The following is a 12,388-nucleotide window of genomic DNA, read 5'->3' on the forward strand; positions in this document are numbered from 1 at the left end:
ATATCTGTAGTGGATCAAATAATCCTTAGACAAGCTACCTAAGTAGTCAGTAAAAGGAAGAAGGGTACTTCAGCCTGATTTATCTCCTAGCTCAAGCGCTACTTGTAGAGGCCTCTTTCTTGGTGATTGCGCGGTGAAATGCTCATGATTGTGTTGGTGCCCGGTCTGTGAGAGCTGGGGTCTGGCCGATCGCTTAAAGAAGGGCTGGTGTGGAGGAGAGAAATGATGTCTCTTAGCTCCCTGAGCAAACAAAGGGTTTACAGAGACGAACAGCTTTTTTGTATCACATAATTAAGCCATATGTATGCATTTACATGTGTATTTGAATTACACGTGTATAGTGTACGTGTACACTGCATACATGTATTTTATACGTATGTATAAAATGGCAGCAGCGGCGGCGGTGGCGGGCGGCTCTGCAGGGTCGGCGGCGGCTGTGAGGGGAGAGGCGGGGCTGCCCCGGGCCGGACCCAGCCGGTTCCCGCCGGTTCCCGCCGGCTCCAGCGGCCCCACCGCCGGGCACAGCTGAGCCCCTCAGCCTCGGGGAAAGAAAGCCTGGGGAAGAAAGGGCAAAAGGGCTGAGGGAAACGGGGTGAGAAACAGCCCTGCCAGCCCCGAGGGGAGAGCGGGAGGAGGGCAGGAGGTGCTCCGGGCCCCCCTCCCCGGCAGAGATGGCCCTGCGGCCCCGGGAGAGACCCCCCCCCCGCTGGGGCAGGGGTTTCCCTGCAGCCCCGGGGAAGGCCCCAGGCTGGAGCAGGGAACAGCCGGAGGAGGCAGGAGCGGCAGCGGGGAGCCGCCGGGGGCTGCCCCCACACACCCGTCCCCCTGCGCCCCTCGGGGGAGAGGAGGTCGAGGAGTCGCGGATGGAGGAGTGAAGGGGAAGCTAGGAAAAGGGGTGAGGGGAAGGTGGCTTAGTTTTTGTCTTTTTTTCTCAACATATTACTTTTTTTTATATTTGGCAATAAATTAAATAAATTTTCCCCAAGTCGGGTCTGTTTTGCCCATGATGGTGATTGATAAGTGATGTCCCTGTCTTTATCTTGACCCACGAGCTTCTCCATCTTACTTTCTCCTCCTGTCCTGCTGGGGAAGGGGGGTGAGAGAGCAGCTGGGTGGGCATCTGGCAGCCAGCCAAGGTCGACCCACCACGATCTCACAGCGGAAAATGAATTGCCAGGGCACCAGCGTGTACCTTGTTGACTGTAGTATTTAACCACAGACGAAAAAGCTGCTTATTGTCTCAAATTACCTATGAGAATTTGATTACGGTACAACATTCAGCATTTATGAGCCAGAGAGGCATCAGTTGCAGAACATCAACAGCTCCCTGAAAAGGGAGCTCTTCTGAAACCTGCTGAATAACATGGGAGGAAACAGGAAAGTTCTTGCCTGACACTGTCACAGAGGCACTGCTCTGAGCAGGCAGTTTTTTCAACCCAGAGTGAGAGGTATCAGGTGAAGACTTGCTCTTGTTCCTCTGTGACTGTCCACAAGAAGACAGCTACAAAAAAAGCAGTGCTTCTTGCCTGGCAGGCTGTGGAGTGTAGTGTACATCGATTGGGCAAGAAGAATATGCTTCTCTGGCAAGGTGGGAACTCTAGCAGGAAGTACTACTTAGGTTTATTATTTTATTTTTAGAAAATACAAGGATTTACCAGCATTCAGTGTTCTGTTTTTGTAGTGTCCTGATGTGCACACAGCTAGTGGGATATATCTCTCTCCTCTCCAATTGTTCTTCTATATTGTGAAGGCGCGAGGAGGTTCCATATGCCAGATTCCTGCTCTCTTAAGACATCAGGGATAAAAGCAGATTTGCAATGTAATTGATAATTGAGTCTTAGTCCTCTCTGTTACAGGGAGTGCATAGCTCTTTGAATTTATCTCCACCCAAGGAAAACTTCTTTTTTTCTTTTTTTTTTTTATGTCAAAAAAGCTAGGTCTGATACGTTGCCCAGTCTAACTGAAGGCAACAATATGCTTGCTAAGATAACAGACCCTGTGTACCTTCTGTTCACTGTGATTTATAACTTTTTCATTTGGAAAGATCTGACTGCTCCAGAGAAACTGAAAAAACACATCTTACGCCCCAACCCTAAGTAGTTCAACTGCCTAATGAAGTTTTTTTTATAAAGGGTTGGTATAGCAAGGTGTTTAACTGTGTCAGTCAGGGTTAACTTGTTTCCAGTTATATTTGCTCAATTGAAGAGGAGTTCTACAAAAAAAAAAAAAAACACTCCAGAATCTGGATTGCTCACAGGCCCAGCTCCATCTTGGTTCTCTGAGACACCTCCAGAAGAAACCCTGTCTCATTACATTCATTATCTCCTCCTGCAGCTAATGAAGGGGGCAGAATGAGGGAGAAGCAATTCCAGAGAACAGCTCCCATCCTCCTCTCCTTCCCCATTAACTATAAGAAGAAGCATGAAGACACAAAGTTCCTTTTGAAGGTGTTTCAGTTAAGCAGGATGAATCCAGTAAGCCGGAGTCAGGAACTCATAAACTCTTGCTGATATAATGAACAACATGAATAGCAAAGGCTGGAGCCAATCATCCTGAAGCAGTTTGAGTACTGAGCGAGCTCTGAAAGCCCCATAGTTCCAGAAGTAAAAGGTAATCAAAATATATGTTGTGCTGAGTGGAGGAAGAGGAAAAAGCAAAAATGAGTCCTGAGATTGCCTGGAATTGTGAAAAACAAGAAGAGAGATGGCTTTTCAGTCTATCTGCAAACAGCATCCACAGGTGCATTAAGAAGAGAGACAATCAGAAGGTAACTGGTTTTGACAGTGGCTAGTCCACAGGCATAACATTTTATTCTGCTGAAAACAAGAATGCCTGGGCTGTTAGGAACAGATGCCAGAGTCTCTGGGGAATTACATATATGCAAAGTGACAGTTAAGGCAAAACAACCCCCCTGACTGATGTGAGTTGGGGGCCCTAGGGCCACCACTACTTTGTAAAAAGAAACTGTACCTACCCATGCCAGTAAATGCTGGCTGTGAATTGCCATGGTATCACCAGAGGTAGTGGTTATCCGCAGTTGCCTGAAATTGTCAACCCAGACAGCAGTGTCACCTTCTCAGAGTCACAGGGAGGAGAGAGGCTGGGGCTGCCTGAGGTCAGCCAGAACCCTCTGAGGGGTCCTCAGCCAGGCAGTGAGCCCGGCAGGCTGAGACAGAGGGGACTTCCAGGACACAGATGTCAGAGTCATATCGTAAGGTTTACTGCCTCCCTAGGCAAGTGACATTGAAGTTGGAGGGGAAGTCTGTGATCTTGAGCAACAGTGCAGCACGCTGTCTGAGCCCCTGGTGTAGGTGTTAGTCTGGCTGCAATCGTGTAGAGCTGCGTGTTAAAAGTATTGTAGCTGGGCGTTATAATGGTAAACGCTTTTGTTATAAGGGAAGAAAAGCTGGGGAGTGTGCTCAGCTCCCAAGACAGAGCTTGTGCAGAGTACTGAGGATCTGATGAAGTTATGCAGAGGTGTTTGATTCTGGCCACAGACCTAGGAGTTAGCGCTCTCAGGAGTCTTAAACACTGAATGTCTAATCAACGTCTCACCCTGCTAGCAGATGGTGGTCCAGAGTGCCCCCTCCATCTCTGCAGAGCAGGGAGTGAGCACGCTAGGCAGCATTTGGATGTTGGGGGCCCAGACGAGCACAGGGATGGAGAAGGGAAGAGCAGCATATAAACACATACATAAGGAGATTCCACACTGCTGTTTGGGGACTGAAATGAAAAAATTGTGCAAATATACCTGACCATCAGATTTGAAAGATACTAAACATGAATCAGGAGCCAAAGGGAGAAAAGTTACTTCAGATGAGAAGATACAAGGGCATTTGCAAATGGCAAAGGCCAAGGAACAGGACTTCAGTAAAGCAGGTGCTATATAACAAGGCATATCATTTTAGACACTGTCTCTCACCTGTTTTCTTCAAACTTGCCCTTAAGTCATTGCATGGTGCAGAAAAAGCTCAGAAAGCTGTTCTGGGTTCTCAAAGGTAACTACCAGCAATTTTGCCTGTTTGTTTGTTTCTGTTTCGTTTTGTTTTATTTGACATAACTCACCAGCTGATGTTTACAAACAAGGTAGCAACCCTGAGGTTCAGTGATGAAAAGGTCAAGATTAAGACCACCATGTCTGTGAATTGAGTTAATAATGGGGAAGAGCTGTAATAAAGGTGCAATTTCAGTGAAACAAAAGATTGTGAATATGACATTTTCAGTGAGTAGAAAATCAGCTTAACATTGTGAGATTCGGACAGGAAGGGAATAATTGAAAGTTTTGCTATTTAGATTAAAAAGTAAGGGTTTGAGCCACCAGCAACACTGGCAGCATGGTGGTCTGTTAGAAACCTCTCCTTTTTAGTATATCTAGGTAACTACAATTACTACAGCTCCATTCTTTTTAACATGAAGTAGTGGTCAGATATTGTTCTCAGCCAAGTTGGATGTACACCTGAAGTAACTATACTGACATGTAAGAGCTAATCTGGGGTTAGGTCCATCACAGCTGATAGCAGCATGTTGCACTTGGTTGTGTTTTCACCTGCTGGTGGGAATGGCAGGAGCATCTGCAATGGGTAGCTTTCTGGCGGTGCAAGGTCCCAAATGTGGATGTTAAGACAATGATTTCTGGTTTACCTTCTGCTCAGCAGTGGCTTTAGATAGAGGAATAAGGTGCAAATGTCATTAGCACTGCTGGAGGGGAGAATGCTCTGATTCTGGTGTGGTGGGAGTTATTATGCAGGTTTCCTCTCCCTCTTATCCTCGTCAAGGCTACGTTCAGTCTCACAATATCTCACTGCTGGAATATGATAGTGTCCAGCAGTGGTTTATGTGATGCAGCCAGTAACTGGTTTTTTATAACTCTCTTTCTATCATTGGAGAGTGAGAAAACCTGTATTTGGCTTCTTTATTTTGTGTCTATTTGGCTATGTCTTTATATTACATGGCTTAAAGAAGTCTGCCTCTCCAGAAAGGACCTGGGGTGTAGCTTGGTGTGCTTACATCAAGCTTACGTGATGTCCTTGACACAGTTTAGATGTTGCAGGAATTTATTGCTTGGTTTATGATTCAAAGGCTGTTGAAGTCAATATAAAGAGCCCCACTGACTCTGAATCAGGCACTTATATTGCCCTTTACACTCATGCAACAACAGAGTCCTTCAGGATACCTGGACATGAGAATCCAGAAGGGAAGGCTCTTTGGAGAGATCTCAATACAAATTTGAATAAACTAATCCAAGCCAGAGGTAAACATTTGGGTAATAATGTGTTGTCTGATTAAAACAGGTGGAAAGGATGTAATCCATACAACACATAGCCTCTGCTGAACTCTAGATAGATGAATCCTCGAAAACCTATGTGTCATAGTGGCCAGCTCAGTGAAAACATCTGCTGAGTGAAAAACTTTAGCCAAAAAGTAAGCACACAAAATTTAAAAAAAAAAAAAAAAAAAAAAAAAAGCATAAAACCAAAACTGTCTGCATTAAGAAATGTCAAGAGAATAAACCTGAAAATACTTTACTGGTGTTGTAGATATTGGTAGCATGCCTTCACCTTCAGTATTATTTCTGGTTCTGGTGGTCTCCACCTCAGAAATGATCTGACCAAGTATGTCAGTTCCAATGTTGCTATAATAGTGACATGTTTTATTACACCTATTGAAGTTTATTTATGTCAGAGAATCCAGAAGCCTCGGTTATCCTCTGCTGATGAGGTTTTACACCAGTCAACAGCAAGGCTCTAGCAACAGAAATAGATGGAAATAGGAATTTCTCCCTGATGTTTACAACGTCTGCCCCATGCACTGAGCTTTAAATCTCATCTTTACTCAGAATATTGTTTGAACGGCTGTTTGTGCTCCAGGGAATGACTAAGAGCTTTTTTATTTTCTCCTCTTTTTGTGCTACATTTTTTAAAAGTTTTATTTCCTGCAGTTTATCAGCCAAATTCCAAATGTTTCACAAGCTGGAATATTTCAGGTAGCTCTCACCTATTCAGAAGTGTATGTTAGTATATCTCATTTAGACAGAGGGTCACAGCCTGTCCTTACTTACAGCCTATGGGGCTGACGTGATCAATCTTAAGTCCTGATTTCTCTTTTCCTCAAGAAACACCTTGGCCTTGACCAGATCTGCCCTCTGAGATAAGCTGTGAGATGCAGGTATGCTCTGCCTTGCACCGCATGGACCCCATCTCTCCACCATCCATGCTATCTGACCACATCTCCTTTCCTTCCAGAAGGTGCACAGCTGGATGCCAGAGCTGAATGTAGACACAACCACTTGAGACCTGTGACAAAATTCACATGGGACTCTGTCAGTTGGTTTCAGTATTAAAATCAATCAGCTAAGGCCTCATAGTATGAATTCTCTGACTTTAAGATTTCTTTTGATTCCTTACATGCAAAAACAATTGGTCTCCAAGGTGCTTCTACATAAGAGTTTTGGTTCAGATGAGGAATGAGTTTTTTAAGCAAATTTCTCAGTTGTCACCCCTACTCTGCTCTGTTTCATATTTGTATTGAAAACATGCAACTTCTGGATGAAAATAAACCAAAAGATACACTCTAGGTGCACGCCGATATGCTCCAAACACTAACAGTCATTCAGTTCACAGGATCAGACTAGACCTAGTCCAAAGTAAACCCTTCCAAAATGGGTACACTGTTCATGCCGGATCCTCTGTGTCAGCTGTTTCACTCTACAGATCCCCTCCCATTGTGCAGCACTATTTGCTAATGTAGACCTAGCCTAAGAGGATATTAATGCAAAGCTATTCCAGGTCGCATTAAACTGTCTCAGACAAGTGGCATGTATTTGGCAATTGAAGGGCGTAATAATGTACTAGGATAAATGCTCCAGAGTTATGTAAATTCTGGCATTTGATTTTCTGGTACTTTATTTCAAAACAATCGGGATGTGGACAGTATCAACATAGTTGTAGTGATGTTTGTGAATACTAATAATAATAATAGGAAAACCTTGTATATTGAAACACAATAAACACTCTGATTTAGAGTCTCCTGTTTCATATAACCTTTAAAGGAGTTCCCCCCAAAAATATTAACATGAAGCACTTTCCAGAGGACTTTATCCTACCCTCAGAAAAGTGCAATGAGACACCTCTGTGGCATCTCATGTGAGCCCATGGCCTCCATGAGAGCAGAGATGCCCGCCATCTACTGCTTGCTGCAGGAGTAGGTGGGGGCTTCGCTCCTCAGAAACAGGCAGCTAAATCTCAGTGAATTTGACGACAATGTCCTGTAACATCTGCCGGTGTCCTCAGCTAAGTTCTCCCACATTTTCAGTCCTCTCAGTACCCAAACTCATGGGGAAGTTTCTGTGAGAAGAAACAGTGTTCTTCCACCGGTCTCTGGGAACACTCTACCAGTGAAGTGACTTAGTCTTTCATACACATGCTATATCTACCAAACCACATTCAGCCCCCACAGACCTTGGCGTTCACTAAACTCTGTGCTAAGAATGGACATTCTTGTGTTCTTCATTTTGCGCTAGCCTGATAAGCGTAACTGGTCAAAATATAGAGAAGCCTTCCTTTCAGTTGGTAGGCTTTTGAGTCTGTGATGTTTGGGATGAAAAAAATTAAAACCATCATAGACAGGAAAGCTGGGGAGAGGCACTAGAAGGCTTATACTGTGGAAGTAGCAGAGTTCATAACAAGGTAACCAGAAGAGAAGGAAAAAAACACAATAAAACCACAGAGATGGGCACTGCACCATAAGTCACACATGTTCATCTGTGGGCAACTGTTAAGACCCATAGGATCTTCAAAATTGGAACCTACGTTTAGGTGTGACTCACTTGCTCCTAGCCCTGTGATCCTCAGGATGCCAGGTATAAATGTGATGTGGAGGATAACGATGTCTCTGCTCCTATGTCTTGTGGGCAGGTGAAAGAACATGCGGAGAGACAGTTCCTCAGCTTATTTACTGAGAACTTGAAATGAGCAGAAAATTCAGGAATGGAGAAATTCTTTGCTTATTCCTATTCAGAGATTAGAGAACTCAGTAGAGAAAGTGTCTCCTCTATATCAACTTCCTTCTGAGTTTCCACTGACAATATTGTGGCAGCCACCATAGCTACAAACAAAAGCAAAATTGGCTGGGGAATCGAGCCAAACTGAGAGCAAGAGAAAGACTTCTATTCTCCAATATTCCTGGCAGAGTGGCTGCTTCCCACGGAAAGACTGAACAGCTGGGAGCACTGTTGAGTGTAAGATGACCAAGGACGACTCCTCAGTCAAGGATGACTTAAACTGTCCTCCTAGTGAGACACCTTGCAAACTGCAGAGGTTGAGAGCAGACAGTAGTGAATTCTTATGATGCTTCTCCTGCCTATTCTTGCAACAAAACAGAAATCATCAGAGATGTGTTAATTGCAGGACCCTCAAAGCAAAACTAGATAATATTTCCTAAGGGAAGAGGGTGCCAACAAACCATGAATAATGTTTACTGCATGGGAATTGGGATATAATAAATTAGCCTTGCCTTTTGCATGTTCATACTAGCACATGAAAAAAAGGCAATGGACTACAAGTAAAGTTACTCTGGGAGTGAGATTCGCTGGTCATTCAGGAAGGTATAATAATACCCAATTTTTCTGCCTCTTGCATGTCCCCTTCTCCTTACGGTTTCCTCAGTCTTGTAAGCCCATTTGTTATTTGTGAATAGGGAAATATTCCCTGGTAAGGGCACTTGGGAAACATCGAGTGGTGCCTGTTAGATTTAAGAAGGCGGGGGGGGGGGGGGGGGGGGGGGGGAAGATACCAAATAAAATTGTTTTGATAAGCTTTTGAAAACTACATTTTTCTTAGCTGTGCAAAAGGGACAAGGATATTTTGCAATGCCTGTTGAGGATCAGATCCTACAAATTGGCATCTACCTGCAAACGGATTTCTATAAAAGAATGCTACAGTATGCTGCTTACTCTTTTAAAGGAAGGGGACAATAGCACTTCCTAGAAGCTCTAATTTGCAAAAATTTCTGCAAGTGTGGAAGGAAAAAGGCTGATGTATATACTGTTGTGATTTATTTTTGTTTGTCGTGAGGAACGGAAAGAAACTTTTCCAGTTCCAAAGTCAAAGAAGCTTCTCATTAGAGTGTGTGTGTAGCACAGAGGTGAAGAAGAAATTCCGTGTTGCAGGTATGAAAAAAGTTGGATGTTTCAGTTAATTTTTTGTGGAAGGCAAGATCTTAAATGGTCCAAGCCACTTGGCCTAGCTTGCTGCTTAGTAAGGCAGGAAGGCAGGCAGGAAAGTAGGATACCAGGCAGGGTAGAAGGAAGGCAGGGTAGAAGGAAGGCAGTCAGGCAGGAATTAAGATAGGCAGGCAGGACAGAAGATAGGCAGAAAGGAGGGGAACTGGAGAGGGAGGTGCTGATCTCTTCTCCCTGGTATCCAGTGATAGGACACATGGGAATGGTTCAGAGCTGCGCCAGGGGAGGTTTAGACTGGACATTAGGAAGCATTTCTTTACTGAGAGGGTGGTCAAACACCAGAACAGGCTTCCTGGAGAGGTGGTCAATGCCCCAAGCCTGTCAGTGTTCAAGAGGCATTTGGACACTGCCCTTAAGAACATGCTTTAACTTGGTCAGCCCTGAATTGGTCAGGCAGTTGGACTAGAGGTATGTCCCTTCCAACTGAAATAGTCTATTCTAAAGGAAGGAAGGGAGGAAGCAAGAAAGGAAGGAGGGCATAAACTCAAAATCTTGCATTCACTTTGCTGTATCAAGTCAATTGTTTAAATTTTCTTCACATTCATATGCCTTCACATTCATGTGTGATATTTACCGGTCTAGCTGGATTTCATTTACAGGTTTTAGTATCCTTAATAAACTTTATTATTGCAACAAAAACAACAACTGCCAATGTCATAGACTCCCGACAGCCAAGAACTGATATCTCAGCTCAGTGAAGTTTTGTTAAATCCTGAGTAATTTGAGGCATGAAAGGATATGAGTGAATAAGCACCCATATTACTACAGAGTGGTTCTCATGCATTTGAACTGAAACATGGTTTTGATGTCTGTACCAGATCTGTTTGCAACTGCAGGAGTGTAAATGCGTGAAGGACATTTTTATCTAGTGCATTCAGTCTGGCACCTTTTGTCAAAACAGAACTCAAACACTCATGTGTCAGCCAAAACGGGTGTTTGGCTGTTAATGGAGCTGAAGTGAAAGTTTGAACATTGTGTAGGATGAAAGATGAGCTTGAGGAAAGTCTAGAGAATGAATTTAAGAGAATAAATACTCCAGGCCCATGTAAGCCTCTCAATGTTGTCCAATTCAAGGAAAATTACAAAGACAAAGCCAAGCCTCTGGCAGTCTCCGTCCCCATGTCTTCCTCTCTGCTAACCTCCAGTAGGGCTAAATGTAGGCAAATAGAGAAGGCCAATATACTGAAGAGAGTAGGGATATTCATTACTAGCCAGTGTGCTGTCATGTTTCAGTTGGAGCTCAGACAAAATTCTCCAGTGCAATTTGCTGAATTTTCTTTTTTGCTTCTGAGGACTGCCTGTCCATATCCTTTCCCTTCCCCATCCCCATCAGCGACACCTATCCTGCAGGCTGGCAGGCAAATGTGGTGTGAGGAAAGAAACACTGAAATTCCTGGCAGCTGTCTAGCACCCAGCTCTTTCCTCAGGAGTAGCTTTATTTTATACAGGTTTCAGGTAACTGATCTGGCAGAAAACAAGTGAAAACTGAATAATTTATTCTGATTTGACAAAATGCAAAGTATTTCTTGGGTGAATTTAAGATAAAATAAAAATCTGTGGTCTACTCATGTCATATAACAGCCCCTACACTCAGAATAAATGATAACGTATCAGCTAGTGCATCCATTTGACAGTCTGAAGTCCTTAATCTTCAGCCCTTATGCTTCTCTGATTGCCCCTTCTCTGATTCTTAATACCTCCTCCTGAGTCCTAGTACCAGGAATTATCTGGAGTAATTCTGCTTCAATTACAGCCAATTGTCCACAATCTGAGTTTCTGATATGCTTCATACAAAATTATTGTCAGACTGGTACATTAAGTCTGTGGTTGTGTACCTTTCCTTTAAAAAAAAAACAGAAAGAAGACTTATTTGCAAATTGACAAATTATGCAAGTTTGTCCACGATTGCCAAGGCAAATTAAAAGAAAAAACATCGTAATGTACACCACCAGTCTGTGGAGGACGATGCTGAATTTGCCAAAATGGGATAAAACCTTGGGGTGTTATCTGAATCATCAACGAAGCTTGGATGATCAGCTAGTGCCAGTAATTACAAAACAAAACACCCCCCACCACACACACACTGTATTTCAGCTTCAGATTTCAAGGAAATTCTGATCCTTTCTTCCGAGTGTGTCTCTGGTTCCTGTGATCCAGATCAGTTATTTATCAGCTCCCAACTGGGTTAACAAAATTCCCTGTACCTAAAACAATGTATCAGCTCCAGCAGCCACAGAAGTCATCTTTCTGCTGCCTCCAGAGCCTGATCACTGTCTAGAAATATTCCAAATCTCTTTTCTAAGTGAAGTTTTTCTATTATAGTGACATGGTAAGGGTTAGATCCCTAGTTATCTAAAGAGCAGTCCAAAACCCTAAAACCAATAGTGAGTATCTACAGGCTAGAGTAAGGATACATGGATCTGAGAAGAGGTTTGACTCTCCCAAATTTGGAGTTATCAGCATACCATAGCATCCAGTTCTGTCTCCCTTTCTCTTGTTAGGAAGTGCCTTAGGACATGAATGAGCTCACATCCCTTTCCATGCTACTGAAGGAAAACTGTTGCATCCACATAGCCATGGGTTGGAAACAGCATCGACTGGAAAAACTGTTTTCAAGAGACTTCAGAACAAGACTTCCAGATACGTGATCAGGCTACGATCAGATAGCATAAAAAGATGCTGACACCCTGCTAGATACTTCTGACCTGCAGCAGACATCCAAACCCCAGCTGCATTAGCCAGATGTGTGACCTGCTCTCTGCAGGAGGTTTTGCACTCGTAGCAGGGAAGGCAGGGAGCACAAGATGCACAGTGCTTCAGCCATCACAGGTCACACTCCTGCATTATTAGCAGAAGTCAAAGGGGCAAGCAGATTTGTATTAACATGCCAGAGTGTGACATGGGACAGCTGAGATATGGGCACATTTTTGCTGCCCTCTGCAGTCTTCTGTCCTAGGCAGCTGCCTGCACTCTCTCTTGGGTAGCAATAGCCCTGACAAGAACTGCAGAAAAAAGGCTCTGGAAAAGAAAGTATAACAATTCTGAACTAGAAGCCTAGTTGTTTTTTTTTTTTTCTGTGAAGGAGGCAAGATTAGGGACTGTATCCTTCTGCAGTGAAAATGTATAAGTAATATTATTTCTTAGAAATAC

The sequence above is a fragment of the Aquila chrysaetos genome, chromosome 18 (assembly GCF_900496995.4).
Source record: "Aquila chrysaetos chrysaetos chromosome 18, bAquChr1.4, whole genome shotgun sequence".
NCBI classification, from domain to species: domain Eukaryota; kingdom Metazoa; phylum Chordata; class Aves; order Accipitriformes; family Accipitridae; genus Aquila; species Aquila chrysaetos.